Below are 23,211 nucleotides of genomic sequence, written 5' to 3'. Positions count from 1 at the left end.
TGATTTATTTATGATGTTTTAAGTTATGTTCAAAGACAAAATTCAAATGTTTGTATTGAATGGTTGACTTTTAAGTATTTCACGAAAAGTTTTTATTCACTATGATATTTGGATTGTGTTTATGAGTAAATCTAATGCCAATGTAGGGCACCGGGACCGGGGCTTTACATTGTACAAGTTTTGGGTAGTTAGGTCATGTACCATCTAATACCATACTCGTCCCTTACTTGCGTAAAAAATTAAAACTAGTCTCGTACCCATAGACCATGCACAAATACATGTACCCTTATTTAGTCCTGAATGCTTAGGTTCTGGGTTTACCTATCGGGTTTAACTTCGTTTGTCAAGTTCGTTTGTCACCCATATCTAAAGTACTACAGCAAATTCTTACTTTAACATCAAGTTATAATTCATTATTTGACGCCTGTATTCTTGTTGAAGCAAAAACATGGTGGTTTACCTCGAAATTAGGTTCTATATATTCGACACACGTATTTCCTGACGAGCGATTAAAGTCTGGTTGTATACAAATTAACTCGATTCAGTGTGTTCTTCCGAACTATCTGTTTTATTAATTTCTTTTAAGAAAACAAATCTTTTGCGCAACACTATGACAAAGTTATTGGACTTGTAATTAAATTCTAAGGTCTAATCAATAATTTCCTTCGACATAGAATATCTAAACATTAGGAGGGGCCAAATAACCACACCTTAATCAATATAATTGAACTAGTCAACAACAACAAAATTGTATGTTTAGTTTATCATAATGCTAATAGCTAAAATGTTTTCGGTTGGTTAGGAATCTGGATTAGAGGAAAATCTAATAGTTTTAGTTTGAGTAAAAAAAACTTTTCGTCCTCTATTTATACGGATGAGCGTTTTAGGTATCGGTACTGAATTCAATCCTAATTTGGTACCGTCAGTGTCTAGTTATGAGTTTTCGGTACCGGTATGGTACCAGTATTTCACAAATTTTGCACGAAGTACCAGTATTGAGCCGAATATTTCGGTACCGATACCGGTACCAAATATTTCATCTTTTCGGGATGGGTAATTTTGGGATCGGTATCGGTACCATCCCAAGCTCATCCCTATCCTATGTATATAAGAAATTTTTAGGTTTCTTCCTTTAAATAAAAGAAATTACTAATTTTTTATGTTTACTTTTATTACAAATTTCATCATTTCGACTAACAAACATTAGATTGACCCATTAAATCCAATCATGTGCGTTGCACATTAAGGTAATTTAGACATTTTACCTTATTTACTTAAGAATATTTTATTAAATTACAAAAAAAAAGGAACATAACTAAACAACTAACAAAATATCTTAACAAGAACTTATTTTTCCATATTCGCCCAACTGAAACCTTATCACCAGGTGACACTCACCAGCATCTCCGGAAACGCACTATAGACACCGTCTGAAACCACCACCATCGTGATTAAATCAAGGTTGAAAAGCACGGCCTGTTGTAGATTATTTGTCATACCTCATTAAAATCTTACAAAAAAAACCTAGTGTAACAAAACCGTAGCTAAAGCGTTTCGCACATATTTTCTATTCCTCATTTAAATATGATCCTTTAAGTAACTGGTCCTGATCTTCTATGAAACTTGTTCAAAAGTTTTGTAGTTAAAGATTTGCCACTTGATTCCGTGATACACAATTCTATGTGATAACCCATGTCATATGATCTTAAAGAATCTCGTATGTGTTATATTACATTATCTGCATCTGTGTTATTTTTTTTATGAGTTAGTAAAATATGGACTATTCATGACCTTAAGGGTATTTAAATATTTGTTTTAACTCATTTCAGTGTCTTTTTGTTTGGCACGCTATGTTATATGTCAATAAATTTAAATAAAAGATATAATAATTGTGTATAGCTAGCAAGACACATTAATGCATAAATGCATTTAATTATGGTACTTATAAACCAAGAATTTTTCATTCTTTCATAAGAAATTATGAGACTAAGGCTGGTCGCTATGGGACGCCTTTGGCCTCTTTTTTGGGGCGCTGAACACCCCTGTGGGGCGCGGTCCAACCAAGGGCGTCAAGAAAAGGTGGTTCAAACGGCCGGCGCGGATGTGTGAAATGTGTTGGCCCCCTCCCCTTCAACGGCTCTTTTGACCGTTTGATATATATATATATAGGGTAAGGATCCTAAGAGAACCCTTTGCAAATTGAGAACCATTTTGAACCACTAAAAACACCTTTAAAAAAAATATTTAAAAAAATCATAAAACAAAAAATAATAAAAATTTTTAAAAAGTAAAAAAACAAAAACTTTTTATATTTCATTCCGGTTTCATTAAAAAAAATAAAAAAATACAAAAAAAAAATAAAAAAAAACGTCGTATTATACACATATGTATAATTTTATATAATCTTTGGTTACGTAATATACACATATGTACAGTATCATTTATCTTAAATTATACACATGTGTACAAAAAAAATATGTAAATATACATATATGTATATATTATACATATGTGTATATAATTTAGCTAAACCGAGTTTTTTTTTTATGAAACCGGGATGATAAAATAAGAATTTTGGTTTTTATACTTTTTTGATTTTTGTGTTTTTTTTTATTTTATGATTTTTTTTATTTTTGGATTTTTTGTGGTCCAAAATGGTTCTCATAGTTCTTAATTTTAAAAAGGTTCTCTCATTATCCTGATCCCATATATATGTGTGTGTGTGTGTGTGTGTGTGTGTGTGTATAGGGTTGGGCTATAATGAAAACATGGTTGAATTGTGAAAACCACGTAAACTCTGCATAGACCACATATTCAAATAATTATATTGATTTGTGTGGTACATATTAAAAGTGAATAAAAAAACTAAAATCAATTTCAACAAACATTTAAATTAATAAAAAAAGGGCAATCTAGTAAATTCACTCTAACCACTTTTCAACTTTCTCTTTCCTCCCATCATTTCAATTTTCTTTTTCCTACTTTTTCTCTTTTCTACTCCTCTTCTCTCTCTCCCGTCTCTCTCTATCTCTCTCTTTTTAGAAACTCCTATCGGGTTTCTGGTCTGGAAATAATATGAAACATATGTTAATTATATAAATAAAACATATGTTACTTGTATAAAACATATGTTACTTGTTTAAAAACATATGTTCAAAAAACATATGTTACTTGTTTAAAAACATATGTTCAAGTCACATACTCAAATCAGAATATATATATAAAAAACACCAAATCAAAAATAAAAGTAAAAAATAAACAGAAAAGCACTTATATTAAAGAATAAGATTCAAAATAAGATCAGATCTGAAAAAAATAGTGGGGGTGCAACAAGTCGATGGTTACCGGGAAACAATGGTGTGGTCGGGAAACAATGCTGTTGTTGAAACAAGATCATATATGAAAAAAATGGAACCATCGCCAGAAAACTACAAGCTCCGATGACAGGTGTTGATGGACTCGGACCCGAATCATTTGACAACATTAAAAACCTAACAAATCGGTCCAAGCAATTACCTATTGCTATATCAATCGTCTCTCCAAAAATTCGGTATCTGCCCTCTCTGTATGCAATTACCTAATCATAAAAAGTAAAAAAAATAATCAATAATAATAATAATAATTACCTATTGCTATATCACCGTCTCATTTCAATATCAGCAATACAATGATTCACACCCACATATAGGAATCTTCCATAACAGCGAAAGAACGCGTACAACAATGGCGGCAACCTACAACGGCGCACCCATTCCGGAACCTTTAGTGTAACAAAGACAGTTAACATCTTTCAACGTAATTTGAGCGGTTTCAAGAGCTTCTTTGACTATGTAATGTGGCCGGTGGTCGATGGTGTTGATGATTCGAGAATGGTGGTGGTGAAGAGGAAGGAAGAGAGAAAGTAGATCTAGATCTAGAGAATCTGATAGGTTAAGAAAGAGAAGAAAGAGATGACATGTAAAAATACTAAAACGCCCTTCTCAATTTCTGGATTTAAATAATAAAAGATGGAGATGTGGCTAGCTCTAAACCACACAATTGAGTATTCAGGGTTTTCTCAACTGAAGTGGGTTTTTATTTTATACTTTCCTATATATATATATATATATATATATATATATATATATATATATATATCAAACTAAACCATTTTCAATCTCTACAAACGTTTTATAATTTTCTCCAAAAAATGTCTTCCGATTCATTTTCGACACCCGACTTCTACCCTGATCCCGACGTTATTTCAGACTCGGATTCAGGGGATGAGGTAATATTTAGTGTTATTCTAGATGCTGCTCGAGTCTTGGCCGAGCATTGCAAATGCTCACAACCGCAAACAAGATGTCCTCATCAACATTGGGATCGTGTCGGTGCTCATGAACGGTTGATGCAAGATTATTTTTCTCCGGACGCGACTTTTGATGCGGAACAATTCCGACGGCGTTTTCGGATGAGTCGCCAAATTTTATTACGAATTGTTGGTGATTTAGAACACGATTATGCTTTATTTCCAACAACGGGATGACGCGAGAGGTAAGCCCGGTTATTCTCCATTGCAAAAATGCACAGCGGAAATTTGTCAACTCGCGTACGGGACCACGACCGATGCCAATGAAGAGTATTTACAGATGTAGGAGACAATGACTCGTGAAGCCCTTCACACGTTCTGTGAATGTGAGTATTATCATTTTTTAATATGTATTTATAAATACTCTCATTTTAAATGCAAAGTTAATAAACTGACCTTAAAAATTTAGTATTAGGTATTCCTCAACTATATCATAAAAAATATTTTAGGAAACCGACTCAAACCGACATACAAAAAATATGCGAGGTGCATGAACAGAGGCATGGTTTTCCTGGGATGCTTGGTAGTCTTGATTGCACACATTGGGCTTGAGAAGCTTGCCCAGTTGCTTGTCAAGGTCAATATCATCGGGGTGATCATGATGGACCAACAGTTATCCTTGAGGCTACTGCATCATTTGATCTTTGGATAAGGCATGCGTTCTTTGGGACACCCGGTGCAAACAATGATATAGCTGTGATAAATGCATCTCCTCTTTTCGACCGTCTCGTAAACGGGGTTGGACCCGACACCTCATTTTCCACTAATAATATCAACTACGAATACGGATATTATTTAGTCGACGACATTTATCCGGATTGGGCAACGTTGGTTCATAGCTTTACGTGCCCGACTGATGATAAATGAAAAAAATTTACAAGAAAAAACACGAGTCGGCCAGAAAGGACATCGAAAGGGCATTCGGGGTATTAAAGAAACGTTGGTCTATAGTTAGACATCCGGCTCGTATTTTGCACATGAATAAGTTAAGAAATGTAATGTACACTTGTATTATCTTGCATAATATGATACTGGAGGACTCGGGTAGAGCAAGATGTCAAGGCGAGTACGACGATGGGCCGGATCCGATGACAACACTAAACGAAGATGAGAGATTTGCTATTTTATTAAGAACATAAAAAAATGAAACGAATTTCAGTCTTCGAACGGATTTGGTTGAACATATTTTGAGAAACAAACAACAAAACGGTGACATCGACGACGACGACTAAAAATAGTTGATTTTTCTATATATAGTTTTTTTAGTTTTAATTTAGTTTGTATTTGATAATTACTGTATTTAATAAATTTGTTGGTTTATTAAATTAAAAAAAATAAAAAATTAAAGGCTTCGAAGCCCCCTCACCATAGAGGGGCATCTTTGGGGTGGGGCTTTGAAGCCCCCAGTGCCCACGTGACTCTGGCATGGCACTGGGGAGGGGCTTCGAAGCCCCTCACCATAGAGGACAGTCTAATGGTTGGACAACTTTTAACGCACTTAGATGATAAGATTTGTTTATGTTAAATGTTTCAACCACTTCTAGATATGGTTTGATTGACTGATATAATTACACGTAAACTTAAAGAACAAGTCGAGCAATAATTACACTATGTCAATGTATTTCAAAATCCTTCCTCTAAAAGTTCAACAGCTTCTTTCGATGAGGTTCACATCATCATTGTAAACTTTGATTATAGTGAACTTTTAAAAAAATTAAAATTATGATAATAAAAAAATATGGTTATTTTTTCCAAACTTATATCACTCCTTATTAAAATATCTCCGATTGTACCACATTTGACCGAACTATTCTAGTTTATGAGTATTTTCTTAACGTTAGAGCAGGGGTGTTCAGTATTCGAATCGGACTCGAATTACTCGAAATTCGATTTGAAACGTATTCGAATTTGAAGGTTTGAATTCGATTTTCAATCATTCGAATTCGATTTGGTTCGAATTCGATTTTAGAAATCAAATTTTGGATCGAATACGAATTTATGATTTAAATTCGATTCGAAATTTGAATTCAAGCTATATATTTTATGTTTGTTATATATATACATACTTATGAAAGGATTAACCACATAAATCTTTTGAGTTATAGAGATTAAAAATTGAAAGTCCATCACTTTGCTTAATAATTAATGTTATTACCTTTACAAATATTCAGGATGTGATAACTTTAAATAATTTATTTGTTTTATGTGCTTATACTTTTGTTGTTAAAAAACTCAAATTTGTAGTGGTTTTGAAATTAAAATATATTTTTTGACTGAATTTGAATCGATTCGAATTTTATTCTAGAATCGAATCGAATTTTGAATTAGCTTTTCTGAATTCGAATCGAATAGAATCAAATTTGTCGAATCTATTTCGAATTCGAATCAAATTCGAATCCAGCTTCAAAATTTCAAAATTCGAATAATTCGATTTGAATAGATTCGAATATTCGAAATTCGATTCGTTGAACACCCCTACTTTAGAGCATGCTTTTGAGGTTTCAATATTACTACTTCAGGTATTTTCATTTCACTATGGGCTTATTTTTCTTTCATATTTACCTATTATGCTCGCACATTCACTCTTTTCAACATTTTTGGTACAAATATTTTATCAGTTAGCATATTAGTTGAAAAAGTCGATAACATCCAATTTATTTTTAATATATGTTTTACCGTTTTTATATATTGAGATACCATAATTACTAGAGCCGACTTATATACGAATCTACATGACTATAAAAGGTATTGGGTATGGACTTAACAGGTTTCGTGTACTAAACATGTAGACAGAATTGACCTGTTGATTTTTGTGTATAAACATGTAAAATACCCGTTTACCTGTTAGATACCAGTGAGTACCTGATTAGACTTTTTTATAAATAAAAATATATATTTATATAATATTTTATTTAACCTAAACAATTAGCCCTAGATTTTTACACCAAACAATTGAACACGGCACATATCATTCTAATCAACATCAAGCAACGATGAACAGACCCTTCTTCGATTCTCCCTCGCCAGTAGTCCGAGGGTTTCCCTCCACATCTCCGGTAGTCGAAGCCCTTCGATTCTCCGGTCTACCTCTTCACATACCCGATTCTCCGACATACTGATTTCCTCGCAATTGCAATAGTGGTCTACCTGTCCACATCTCTTATCGTTTCTTATCGTGTTACCTCGTATTAGAAGGTCCATGATTAGGTTTGGGATACATGTACATGATAAGTTTTGGTTTCGTGTACATGTATACTTGTTTCGTGTTCGTGTCTTATCGTGTACGGGTATTTACGATATGTCATCCCTAATAATTACTGGTATAGCTATGGATGTTTATTGGTGGAAAAGAGTTACATCCTCAAGACGTTTCAAGTAACTTTTAAACGTTTAATTTTTTTAGGATACTTATCAAAGTTCCATTTATTTAGTTCATTAACGTATATAAATGATTATAATGTATACGAGTACGAGTTTATATACATTAATCATAGAGTTCTCGGAAACTTAGTTTACATGATTATAAATAATTTAAATCCTTCAAAGATTTTAATGCGAGTTTCTTTATCATTCATGTGAATACTCATTAGACACAGGTCAATTCTCCTTTTACATTACCAGACTTATGAGATATTGTAAAATCATTGTATCAAACATCGGAGAATATGTCTCTTCAAAATTATTTGTAACTCTTTGCAAAGACCTCGATTATATATAACTTGTTTTACCACTTCATGTGTAACACCCTAAACTTTGATAAGCCAAAAGTAAGTTTAACGTTTCGCTGCTACTTTAAATCACATGAAAATTTGGTCCCAGAAATTTTCTCTTGAACCAGTACTTGGTTAAATCCACTAACTACCAAAATGTAACTTATCAATTTTTTACACCGTTTGCGAATCTTTTTAAGTAAATCTCTTAATTCCGTAATTTCTTTCGCTCAATATTTATTTATACTTTAGGCTCAAAAATGGGATGTTTCAAATCTAACCCTCTTATAAAGGTTTCGTCCTCAAAACCAAATTACGTGTAGGCCATAACTAAGAAATCAAGTGTATAATCATATTCACCCTCTCAAGTAGTAAGTTAAGAGACTTAAAGTTTTAAAGAAAAATCATGTAATCAAGAATTCTTTTATTTTCACTAACATCAACATCAACGGTTAAGATTATTAAAACATACCTTATATTAGAGCATCTACAAGGAGCTTCATTCCCCAAGGTCCAAATCTATGTGTCAACCTACAAACATGAAGGGAACCCAACTCAACCAATGTGGAGCATGAATGTTTGTTGCAGGTTTGTTTAATCAAACTTGCTGCAAACTTATTATATCCCCCCCCCCCCCCCTCTTTCTCATACACCAATATTATGTAATATTACACACATGCATACATAGGGTTTGTGAAAGTTTGTTGTTGTGAAAGAAAGTGAGGTTTTTTTATAAAAGTTTGAAATATGACGTGGTGATAATGTGGCGGTTTATATGAGTTTTGTTTAAGGCCATGGTCCCGGTGCCCTATTTTATCGTTAGATTTACTCATAAACATTGTTCTAAATATCACATAGAATTAAAACTTTTGCGGAAATATATAAAAGTCAACCATTTCTTACAAACCATATAATACTTGTCTTAAAACATCACAACTTGTCTCAACATAAAACATAAAAGTAAAACATCATGTCTTCCTTTTCTAGATGTCAGTCGCTCAGTCCATGCTATGTGTCATCCTCAATCTAGCTCATTTAACCTATTTACCTGGGTGCATACAAAAAGTCAGCCATGTTGAGTGAGTTCTAGTTAATCAAGCAACATACATTGCGTTCACACACTAGTTACTTAACATGCTTTACTTTCTTTTGCACATACATAAGTATATACACTCATTCTTACTTTCATACTTTCGTTCTTTCATATTTTATCTTGCTTTACATACATACTTATACATTTTAAAGAATATTTCGCCCTATAGCCTCACAGATATTATTAGGGTCTGCCACACTCCTTTCATATATATTATTAGGGTCTTCCACCCTCCTTTCATAGATATTAATAGGGTATTCCACCATTCTTTCACAGATATTATTAGGGTATGTCGCCTACATAACGTACAACCATACAACCATACATACATTTCTTTATATATATTTATATATATTTTCATACATAACCTTTTCGATATCATTCATATATCATTCACAAAATATTCACATATCATACACTTACCACTTTAGGTAAGTGTATTAACTATCACATCGAGTATGCACACATCCCCGAAAATATGACAAGTAAATGGGGCTAGAAACTCACCTATGTCATGTGCCTCTCAGAGTTAACTTTAATACCCTCCTTAGTTGTGCACGGATAACTGTGTAATAAGTATAAATATCAATTAACTACCTCTAACTATATCATACTTCAAGGTTAGTGTAACCCCTAGCTAGCAGGGTTCAAGGGCATCGCCCCTGGTAGCGGGGTCTAGGGGCGACAACCCCTAGCAGGGTCTACGGGGAAGAGCTCCTTGATGGGGTCGAGCTGACTAAAAGTTTTATTTTCATAAACCTCATCAGAAAACTGAAGTTTAAACCAATTGAATCGAATTTTCAAACCAATCGAATCGAGTTTTCAAACCAATCGAAGCGAGTTCCAAACCGATCCGATCGAGTTTCAAACCAATAAAATCGAGTTTTTCAAACCGATCGAATCGAGTTTTAATTCGATTCGATTCATTTTCAATTCGATTCTATTCATTCTTCCAATTTGATTAGATTCGTTTTCCAAACGAATCGAGTTTCTACAGAACTCGATTCAAACATGGTTTTTCGTGTATTACCATTCTAATCCCTTCCTCGCATCCCGTCATGCCCGTTTTAACGATAAAACGATATTCAGGCCACAATAACTTCATTTTCTCACTCTAACATGGTCCAAACATCACTCATTTGTCCCGCTTCATTCCAAACATCTTGTTTACGTTCAAGTTTACATTTTTCTTATATAATAAGGCTCGATTTTCCTTAGTATCAAATCATAGGGCAAACCGACCTCAAAAACTTAACCTTTACATAAAAACGTACCTTTTGGGGTTTCGGTTTGGTTTGGTTTGGATATGGACCAACATGAGATCTTAGACGGATATCTTGTTGTTTGATGATGCTTCAAACACGAAATCCAACCTCTTTTCATCTCAGATCCAGGTCCGAAATGATGAGAGTGTTTGTGTGTGTTTTTGAGTGTGTGGAGGAGGCTGGATGAATGAAATGAAGGTTTTAGTGTTTTAGGAAGGTTTAAAAGTGTTTATATACCCTTACGTCCATGGACCTAAGGCCAATCACCATCCTTATTTCATCTTTTATTGTCCAAGCCCACGCTCTATTATTTTTATTTAACTTAACTAAATAAAAACACATCATTAAGTAAACGAAATTCTTTTATTTATTATTATCAAAGTAGAATGTTACATTTTGCATCTTAATTTACGTAAACGACGTCAAGTACTTACTTAGATATTACCTGGTTGTCATTCAATCATTGTTCACACTAATCATCTTTATAATCCGAAATACATTATTTAATCATTATTAGGCTCATTCTTAGAGAATCTAGTAAGCAACAACAATTGCAACTTCTCAACAAAATCCACCAAATGTCTTAAAAGTTCAACTATTCTATAGTGTTAACAGTATCACTAAGGTCCTTATGTATTAGGTAGGTTAATCCATTTCTGTGTAACATGATATTTCAATAACACGACATGTATGAAACTTCTAATAACCAAAACTGCGAAATATTCCACAGTGACATCTAGCTGAACCATTATCCATTAACCAATTATGTGTTCACTTTATCCCAAAGAGGCTTACCAATATATTCCTTAGAGAATCTAAATACTTTTAAGGCATAAGAATGCTTAATGTATGTTAAGTCTCATGACATCAAACCCAACATATAAAAAAGTTAAAAATACTATCCAGACCAACACAAAACATTCCGGACATACAAAAGCTTTAAATATTTATATGATCAACTATAACAGAGTTGTCCAAATCCTAATAAATCTGTGAGTACCTTTATTCTCTAAAATCTTATTTCTATTATGTTATAATATCATCTTAAGTTAGTCATCAATCTAACTACCAAACATTGTATAATCATCTCTCTAATCGAAACATGTCATGAATCAAACTTTTGACACCACTTGGGCTAATTTATTCCCATCATATAATATTTGTTATTCTATTTGGCACAATATCATATAACAACTTTACATATCAAAAATTAAGTATAAATCATTACCACCAAATCAAACAAAAATTATTAAAATCAATCAGTTATGAATCATAAGCCTTTAACATTTTATTATAACAAATCTTTCTAATCGGTTGATAACTTAGTTCACCAGAAAATTGTCACACCTATCAACACAATCACGAATCTTTTGTTTCCTACCAATCTAGATAATCGCACAACATGTCGTTTTAAAGCTTTTCACTACAAACCTAAGCAGGAATCTAGTCATAAAATCCTAATTACATGATCAATCATTCTAATATAATCTTACCATATATGTAGGATATCTTTATGAGCAACGGAACGATTCAAAACCATTACAATTCAGTGATAATATATATAATAATATATATATATATATATATATATATACATATACTAGTAGGGACCCGCGCGATGCGGCGACAGCGACAATTCACAATACGGGTTTTCTATTCTCCTCATATAAACGCTTCTGACGAAATCTATAAAAAGATTGCATCAATAAATATGAACTTTTATAAATCATCGTATTTCGTAGCTAAATGTAAAAAGACCCATTTTACAAAGAACATGTCAAAAAAGCACTTCAACAATGCGTACATATTGCCAAATAATTAAACTACAAAACGCATGCTAGAATGACATAGCACCCTATACCCCGGGAGGGGAGCCGTGAACATTGATTGGTGGTATCGGTGTTTATTAAATTATTTTGCAGCGGAAAATTTCATCAGAACCGTAGTTAGGAAAAATGATCAGAGTTATAAAAACACCATGATTATTATTATGATAAACCGGGAATTTGATCCCTTTTTGATACAAACATAAGTTTTATAGAGTTAAACCCTAATTTACAAAACACGTTTCTTTGTTCTGGTGACAAGCCACTTATTTAATCTGGAAGCCCGCAGACATCATTCCGTTGTCTCTAATAAGTCACCTGAAACATGTTTAAAACATTTCATCAGCAAGAAATACTGGTGAGTACATTCATTTGCAAATGACAAATTTGCAGTTACAGTATTAAGATCTTTTTACATCTGCCTGCTTACAAATTATCGAAAGGTACTTGTCACTCGACCGTATCTATGACTGTGGTCATATTACTTATTGGCTAACACTTGTCCAATAAGTAACGTGTAATAGCCCAGTAGGCAAGCCTTGTATACAAAACCCTACAATACCAGTAGTAATCATCCCGTAAGTCTACAGAGACTTAATCACTGTAATGTATTTAAAATACTTTAAAAATATATTTGAAACCATTTAGACATCTATCATGAGTTTTATAGGTTTTGAAATCATCATGACAGTGTCGGAAAAACAGTTGTCTCACACAAATGTGAGTGGTACAAAAACTCGAATGTGTCACCTTGCAAGTTTACACTTAAATAACACCTTCTGGTATTAATCACCTAGGATAAACAAAATGTATTATACCTAGATTAGTATAAAACAAATAATCATAACAATAATCACGAGAGTAGAAACTTTACACGATGGCACAATGTCATACCTTAACAGACAGAGCTTTCGGATTCGTGTAAGTCTCTTTCGATCGGATATCGTTACGATACTCGGGTATTATACCGTCATCTTATACTTATATGTGTGTGTATTCAGAGAGAAAAGAGTTTTTTGTGCAAGATTGAATGTCCTGTTCACTTCATATTTATAGTAAGTTTCGGACACCATCGTGGTACGCGATGGCCATAAATAGAAAGTCGTCGCGTATCGCGAAGAATCTTGTAGCTATGTCGAGTCAGCCCTAGGCTTGCTACGTGGCACGCCACGTTTCCTCTGCGTAACCTCCACGTCGCGGTACGCAATGGGTAGTTATATCAGCTTATGTGCAAAGTGCGCCATCAAAGCACCACATTGCGCCCATCGCACTTCGCCCGAGCCCGTGTGCGTTCGGGTGCTTCGCACCCTCCGCCAGGACCACTGGGTGTGATATGTCTTATAAGAACATTAACATAGGAATTTTCTTTCTTATAAAGAGCTCACTAGTTTTATAATCTAGCGATGTGGGACAAGAAACTTACATTCCTATTTGTACTAAGGTGGAAGCCTCTCCTTTCCTTTCCTCCACCAATGTGGGATGGAGTTTTCCTTCTATTTCCTTTACTTTTTATTTTATGGTTTGTTATAGTCTCCCCTCCTTATTTTGAATCTCGTCCTCGAGATTTGATTGGAATAAGTGTGGGTACTTTGTTTCATTTCATACTCCAATTCCCAAGTATATTCTGGTCCACATTTTGAATCCCACTTCACTTTGACCAGAACTATTCTTTTATGCTTGATCTTTAGATCTTCAATTTTCAAAGGTTTCTCAATGAATTTCAACTTTTCATTTACCTTTATATCTTGAAGGGGTACTTCTAGTGTTTTATCAGCTAAACATTTTCTTATGTTACTTACATGAAATACATAATGTATACCTGACATTTCCTATGGTAATTCTAACTGATAGGCTACTGGTCCAATTCGTTTGAGAATTTGAAATGGTCCAACAAATCTTGGACTTAACTTTCCTCTCTTACCGAATCGGATTACTCCCTTCCATGGAGATACTTTCAGTAGCACTTTGTCTCCAACTTGAAATTCCAATGGTTTGCGTCGATGATCTGCATAACTTTTCTGATGATCTCGTGCGGTCTTTAATCTTTCCTTAACTTGATTTATCATATTAGTACTTTCTTGTATGATTTCAGGACCTGATAATTGTTTTCCTCCTATTTCTGCCCAACACACTGGAGTTCAGCATCTTCGTCCATAAAGGGCTTCAAATGGGGCAACATTAATACTTATATGATAACTGTTATTATAGGAGAATTCTATTAGCGGTAAATGGTCATCCCAATTTCCACCAAAATCTATTACACATGCTCTTAGCATGTCTTCCAATGTTTGTATAGTACTTTCACTTTGACCATCTCAGTCTGTGGATGGTATGTTGTGCTTAAATTTAATTTTGTTCCCATAGCTACTTGGAAACTTTTCCAAAAATGAGAAGTAAAACGGCTATCTCGATCCGATATAATGGATAATGGAACTCCATGTAATGAGACAACTTTGTTTACATACAACTTAGCTAATTGTTCCATTTTGAAAGTTTCCTTCATTGGTATAAAATGGGCTGATTTTGTTAATATATCCACAATCACCCAGATTGTGTCATTACCTCTTCTTGTGGTAGGTAATTTGGTAACAAAATCCATTATTATTAATTCCCATTTCCATTCTGGCATTTCTAATTGTTGAAGTAATCCGGATGGCTTCTGATGTTCTGCTTTAACTTGTGAACAAGTTAAGCATTTTGAAACATAACTGGTTATGTCTTTTTTCATTCCTATCCACTAATAGATTTTCTTCAAATCTCGATACATTTTATCTCTTCCAGGATGCATTGTGTATTTGGAGTTATGGGATTCTTCGAGAATCCTTTCTCGTAATCCTCCTATGATTGGTATCCAGATCCTGTTCCCCATTCGGAGAAGTTCATCATTTACTTTGACAAGTAGATCAATGGTACCATTTCTTTTCTCATCAGCAATATTATTTTCTTATATTGCCTATTTCTGAGCATTCTTTACTTCATCAATTAAATTGATTTGCAGTTCTAACCTTAAAGCTCGCACTCTTTTAGGTTTCTCATGCTCTTTTTTGCTTAATGCATCGGCTACTATATTTGTCTTACCTTCACGGTATAGGATTTCACAATCATAATAGCTAAGAATTTCCATCCAGCGTCTTTGCCTCATGTTAAGCTCCTTTAGCCCAAAGATATATTTTAAACTTTTATGATCTGTGAATACGGTAAACTTACTACCATATAAATAGTGTCTCCGGATCTTTAGGGCAAAAATTATTGCTCCTAATTCTATGTCATGTGTTGTATAATTCTCTTCATGCTTCTTTAATTGTCTAGATGCGTAAGCAGTGACTTTTTCATGTTGCATTAATACACATCCCAATCCTGATTTAGAAGCATCACAACAGACTGTAAAATTTTCAGTTCCTTCTGGTAGTGCAAGTATTGGGGCATTTGTTAACTTTTTGTTTCAAAGTTATAAAAGCTTCTTCTTGCTTAGGTCCCCATTCAAACTTGACATTCTTACACGTTAACTTGGTTAACGGAACTGCTATTCGGGAAAAATTTTGAATGAAGCGTCTATAATATCCTGCTAATCCTAAGAAACTTCGAATTTCTATAGGAGTTTTAGGAATTTCCCAATTAGTAATTGCTTCTATTTTGGAAGGGTCCACGTGAATACCTTCATGGTTGATCAAGTGTCCTAGAAACTGTACTTCCTGTAACCAAAACTCACACTTTGAGAATTTAGCGTAAAGATTCTCTTTTCTCAATAGAGTCAAAAGTGTATGAAGATGTTTGACATGATCTTCACTGGTTTTGGAGTAAATAAGTATATCGTCTATAAAAACGATTATAAATTTATCCAAATATGGTTTACATATTCGGTTCATTATATCCATAAATGCAGTTGGTGCATTAGTTAAACCAAATGGCATGACTGTAAACTCATAATGACCATATCTTGTCCTAAAAGCTGTTTTAGGAACATCTTTTTCTTGCACTTTTAATTGATGGTATCTTGAGCGTAAATCGATTTTAGAAAAATATCGAGCTCCTTGGAGTTGATCAAATAAATCATCAATTCTCGGTAAAGGATACCGATTCTTAATTGTGACTTTATTCAATTCTCTATAATCGATACACATACGCATTGACCCATCTTTCTTTTTGACAAACAGTACTGGTGCTCCCTAGGTTGATTAGCTAGGTCGTATAAAACCTTTTTCTAGCAATTCATCTAGTTGCTTCTTTAATTCTAACATTTCTGTTGGCGCTAATCGATATGGTGCTTTAGAAACTGGCGCTACTCCTGGTATTATATGAATTCTAAATTCAAATTCACGATCAGGTGGTTGTCCAGGTAAATCTTCTGGAAAGACATCAGGATATTCCGATACTACCGGAATTTCTTTTAGCTCTTTTCCTTTGGCGCTAATGATTACATAAATCATATATACTACGCCTTGTTTCCTTAGATAGCTTGTCGCTTTCATTACTGATATGAACTTTCTAGGCTTGAGCATCTTATCTCCTTGAATTGTAATAATTTCTCCTGTTGACGAGCGAATTTCAACAGAATTTGTATTACATAGGATTCAAGCATGATTGGCTACTAACCAGTCCATTCCTAATATAACATTGAATCCAGCCAGATTCATTGGGAGTAAATTTGCTTTAAACTGGTGGCCTAGTAAGTTTATGTTTTCTTCTTGGAGTACTTCATGAATATGAATGGAAATTCTATCTGCCGTCTCTACCGTGCAGACTTGATGGAGTTTGGTTAATGGTTGATTTAAGGCTTGGCAAAACTTCATGTTTATAAAACTTTGATTTGCTCCGGAATCAAACAATACATTAGCGTAAATGTTATTGATAAGAAACGTACCTGCAATGACGTCTGGAATCATTGCTGCTTCTTGTGCAGTAAGCTGAAAAGCTCGTGCATTCTTCTTTGGTCCATATGTGTTCTTTGCTTTGTTGTCATGCACCTTTATCAGCTTTGGACATTCTGGACGGATGTGGCCAGGTTCTCCGCAGTTAAAGCAAACACGGATTTCTTTTCTCCTACATTCTTCATCTGTATATCCAGCCATTTTGCAAAAATTGCAATACTTAGTTTTCTTAAAACCGCATCTCCCTGAATGCCTTTTTCTGCAAATTCTACAGAAAGGATGAGAATAGGATTGCCCTGTTCCATTCTTCTGAAACTGTTGGGTAATATTCTGGGCTAGATCTTTTTTTTTTGTTTTCTTCCTGAGTTCGGACTAATCTGTCTGTCAGGGTATTTGCTAGTTCAACTGTTTCTTCAATAGTCTGAGGTCTGGCTAACTTTTCCAGATCGCGGATTTCACTTACTAGTCCCCAAATATAACAAGAAATTAGCACTAATTCTGGCGAAGCCAAAGCCGGTACCATTCTTGCATATTCGAAGAATTGTGTCGTATACTCACGACACTTAACACCTTCCATCTTGTTGTTTAAGAACATAGTAGCAATCTTCTCTCTTTCATGAGGAGGACAAAATTTCCTTTCTACTATTTCATTAAAATCTTCCCAAATCTATACTATGTTGTTTAAGAACATAGTATAGACTATGTGGCTTCCTTTTGTTTGGATAATTGTGTTCCACCATTCCATTGCTTCATTAATGAAAAGGTTAGAAGCATATAATATTTTATCTTCTTCAGCACATTTACTGATTCTAATAATAGCTTCTGTTTTTTCTAACCAACGTAGTGCTGAAATAGGTCCTTCTTTTCCAGAGAATTCGGTTGGTTTACAAGCTAAGAAATTTTTGTAAGTACAACCATGAACTTTTGACTTTTTGGGTAATGGGTTGCTATTTCCTCCATTCACGCTATGACTAGCCTCATTGTTAGACTTACGTTTATTACTCTCGGTCTTATGCCTAATTACAGAAACAGGTTGCCTAATAGCATCAACAACTAAAGGAATTGCTTCAGTAATTTTCACAGCTATCATATTTTCAATAGCATTCATATTCAAACGATTTTCTTGATTATGAATTTCATGATTATGCTCGTTTCCGGGATTGTGCTCGTTTTCGCGATTGTGCTCATTTTCTCGATTGTGCTCATTTTCACGATTGTGCTCATTTTCATGATTGTTCTCATTCGACATCTGAATTACATGTAAGAAAGAAATTATTAATATCATAATCAAATAGTAAGGTAGCAAGATATTAATAACACATAAGCATACACATAGGCAAAGAATATGTCAAAATCGTCGATCTTTGCGACATTTACTCTTTTTATATATATATGCATCACTATATTTTACATCTACACACTTTATATCTATATATATATGCGTTGCTACACATTTTTTTTACACAAAAGAAATTACGATAATTAACATATAAATATTATATATATAGCTTTATATATAAGGCTCTCGGTCATAGTACTTCCAGAGTAGGGTCTCCCCAATATTCCTCAGTCTATTGGCGGTATCTACCAATTCATCCCCATAGTGACAGAGTTCTGTCGTCATTTCTGGCGTCATGTTGGGGTAGTTTGCGGTTTCAGCCTGGAATGGTGCATATGGGTTATTCATACATTGTTTGATATTGCCAATCATTGGTCCACCATTCTTCTAGTTGAGCTTGACTGATGATGTCATCAGGGAGCATGGTATTATTTGGATCCTGGGATGACATATTAGGGTTGCTGGAGCTTCCTGCACCTATATCGTTGAATACTGGTTGGAAGATTTCACATTCATCTAGGCATCTGCCTAGTCTCTCTTGCAGTGGTATTGTTAACATGGGTGGTGGTAATGTTGGTGGTGGTTCTGTTGGTTGTGGTTGAGTTGGTTGTTCAGGTTGTGGTTGAGTTGGTTGTTCGAGTTGTGGTTGAGTTGGTTGTTTGACTGTGGTTTTTCCTTTCTTATTTCTTCTCAATCCTTGTTATCAGTCTTTGAGCCTTCTTCTTCTTTTAGGCTTTGGTTTTTCTACAGGTTGGGCTTGAAAGATCATGGGTTCAGGTTGTTGTTGACTACATTCTCATTCTTCTATATCCGTGGATTTAACGGATATGTGTTCAAAGGCATCAACTAGCTCACTCATGCTGTTAATCAAAAATTATAAAACAACGAACTCCAAACGAGAATAGTACTTATTTTCACGTGTGGTTAAAATCTTATTTTTATGGTTAACACATAAGTTAATGCATGTATTTCCTAACATTAATATTTAAGAATATGTATTATTAAAATACCCATTTTGCTTAAACTAGTGGCTCTGATACCACTTCATCATTCACAGCCCCCGACCCCTATACCCCGGGAGGGGAGCCGTGAACATTGATTGGTGGTATCGGTGTTTATTAAATTATTATGCAGCGGAAAATTTCATCAGAACCGTAGTTGGGAAAAATAATCAGAGTTACAAAAACACCATGATTATTATTATGATAAATCGGGAATTTGATCCCTTTTTGATACAAACATAAGTTTTATAGAGTTAAACCCTAATTTACAAAACACGTTTCTTTATTCTGGTGACAAGCCACTTATTTAATCTGGAAGCCCGCAGGCATCATTCCGTTGTCTTTAATAAGTCACCTGAAACATGTTTAAAACATTTCATCAGCAAGAAATACTGGTGAGTACATTCATTTGCAAATGACAAATTTACAGTTACAGTATTAAGATATTTTTACGTCTGCCTGCTTACAAATTATCGAAAGGTACTTGTCACTCGACCATATCTATGACTGTGGTCATATTACTTATTGGCTAACACTTGTCCAATAAGTAACGTGTAATAGCCCAGTAGGCAAGCCTTGTATACAAAACCACACAATACCAGTAGTAATCATCCCTTAAGTCTACAGAGACTTAATCACTGTAATGTATTTAAAATACTTTAAAAATATATTTGAAACCATTTAGACATCTATCATGAGTTTTATAGGTTTTGAAATCATCATGACAGTGTCAGAAAAACAGTTGTCTCACACAAATGTGAGTGGTACAAAAACTCGAATGTGTCACCTTGCAAGTTTACACTTAAATAACACCTTCTGGTATTAATCACCTAGGATAAACAAAATGTATTATACCTAGATTAGTATAAAACAAATAATCATAACAATAATCACGAGAGTAGAAACTTTACACGATGGCACAATGTCATACCTTAACAGACAGAGCTTTCGGATTCGTGTATGTCTCTTTCGATCGGATATCGTTACGATACTCGGGTATTATACCGTTATCTTATACTTATATGTGTGTGTATTCAGAGAGGAAAGAGATTTTTGTGCAAGATTGAATGTCCTGTTCACTTCCTATTTATAGTAAGTCTCGAACACCATCGTGGTACGTGATGGCCATAAATAGAAAGTCGTCGCGTATCGCGAAGAATCTTGTAGCTATGTCGAGTCAGCCCTAGGCTTGCTACGTGGCACGCCACGTTTCCTCTGCGTAACCTCCACGTCGCGGTTTGAGATGGGTAGTTATATCAGTCTATCGCGTATCGCTACACCGCCATATATTTGGATAAGTTTACACGTCATCGCGATGAGGCTAACCCAAACCTGTCGCGTATCGCGATGGGAGACAAAAATACTAAGGCGGCCCTTAAGTGGCTCGCGGCGATGTGCAAAGTGCACCATCAAAGCGCCACATTGCACCCATCGCACTTCGCCCGAGCGTGCGCGTTCGGGTGCTTCGTACCCTCCGCTAGGACCACTGAGTGTGATATGTCTTATAAGAACATTAACATAGGAATTTTCTTTCTTATAAAGAGCTCACTAGTTTTATAATCTAGCGATGTGGGACAAGAAACTTACACTCTATTTATACTAAGGTGGAAGCCTCTCCTTTCCTTTCCTCCACCAATGTGGGATGGAGTTTTCCTTCTTCTATTTCCTTTACTTTTTATTTTATGGTTTGTTATATAGAAACACCAATCTTATCATCATGATCGGACCTGTGAGCGGAGAAGGCAACATCAATCTGTGGTTTATGACATCATTCTTGATGCTCGTTTCCATTGAACCCTCTACAAAGATTTAAGAAATAAATAACAATTGACCAATAAATGAACTTTTTCATATAGTCGTAACTTCTTACAAATGGTGGCCCCAAAACAATATTAAATATTTGCAAAACAGATTATTATAAAATATAAAAGAGACATATGAACACTTCGATCGTCTAAAAGTAACAAAAAAAGGTTTGAAATCAATCTTAAACTCTTCAATTTTGAAACAACTTTGAGCAGGTCAAACGGGTTGGTTAAATAGGTCAGATGGGCTTTTATGTAAAAAGGTTCAATTTGATTCGAACCAAAATGAATTATTTTTCAAGATCTTTATGTTAGACAATTATATATAACTTATACTATTACTCTAGAACTTATATAGAAAAGCTACTAAATCTATTATTATTATGCCCATAAATGAATTGGTTATATATACCGATGGTATGACATGATTCGAAAACTGTTGTTTGACCTTTGAAAGTCATTCTTTTATTGGGTCTATTCTTTTATTTAATCAACCCCGATGTTATATTGCGAAACGATCCGACTTAATAGGTTTCTATGTAATTGTTTTAGTATTTATCAATTAGATATGTTAAGCATTATGTTTATCATGCTTACAAAAAAAAAAGATTGTATTAGAGTTGCAAAGTTTAAGAATGCAATGTTCAAATATTATATAGTAAAAAATAAAAATAAAAATATGATGATGTTAGTGGTGTATATAGTTGTTTGTTTCATTGTTTACTTAGTTTGTTTGTAATAAGTCGATCGGATCGCTTGAGCTACTTTCAATATTCCCTTTCATACCCTTACACTTAGCCCCGTTACAACCCGTTTTAAGCCGTCTTGAAAACCTAAATTACTACAAAAAATGCAGACAAACAAATTATTAAGAAACAGAAAAAGCATAAACCAATCATCCTCTAATGCACCTATGGAAACACTATAACAAACCCATTTTGAACCACTAAAAACACATTTTAAAAAATATTTTAAAAAAATCATCAAAACAAAAAATAATAAAAATTTTCAAAAAGTAAAAATTTTTATATTTCATTCCAGTTTCAATAAAAAAAAATAAAATAAATAAAAAACGTCGTATTATACACATATGTATAGTATAATTTATCTTAAAATATACATATGTGTAAAAAAAGACATGTAAATGTACATATTTGTATATATTATACATATGTGTATATAATTTAGCTAAACCGAGTTTTTTTTATGAAATCGGGATGATAAAAAAGAATTTTGGTTTTTTTACTTTTTTGATTTTTGTGTTTTTTTATTTTATGATTTTTTTTTTATTTTTGGGTTTTTTGTGGTCCAAAATGGTTCTCATAGTTCTCAATTTCAAAAAAGTTTTCTCATGATCCTGATCCTATATATATATATATATAATTGATGTTAGACTATCGCAATTTAGTCAAAAACAATTAAATCGAGGTCCTAATCACCTAAGCAAGCTAGGATAAGTAGGGTGTCGAACACAAACAGTATGTGGTCAATGTACTCATGTAAACAACTTCTAGTATTATGAAGTATAACTGGTAGTGCTGATCACACAAGCAAATAAGTATGAGTGTTAATACTAATTAAGCAAGCAGTTAACAAATTCAAGAAATTAACAAAATTAAATCACACTTGGGGTTCAAGAATGTAGAGAAACAGTAATCTCATACAATTTATTTAACAGATTAACTACTAATGATTAACACAGACTGATTAACGAGCTAAACCTTAGGCATCAACAAACGTTAACACACGACACTGGTTATCAAATAGTCCTTGCCAATGTGACCCAAGTAAGGGCAATTGTATGCTTCATGGTATTCAACTAATCAAAACAATCCTATGAGCAATTATTATAGCAACCGACAAACTAATCGTTCTGATTAATGTAAACCTAAACCGACTGAATGCACAATAATACTAAACATCAATACTCATAGATTAATCAATAATAGTAACAAA

Source organism: Bidens hawaiensis, unplaced genomic scaffold, assembly GCF_021521415.1.
Source record: "Bidens hawaiensis isolate Kalapana, Puna unplaced genomic scaffold, B.hawaiensis_p1.1 tig00000416_1, whole genome shotgun sequence".
In the NCBI taxonomy this organism is placed as follows: Eukaryota; Viridiplantae; Streptophyta; class Magnoliopsida; order Asterales; family Asteraceae; genus Bidens; species Bidens hawaiensis.
Note: the sequence above shows the minus strand (reverse complement) of the source record.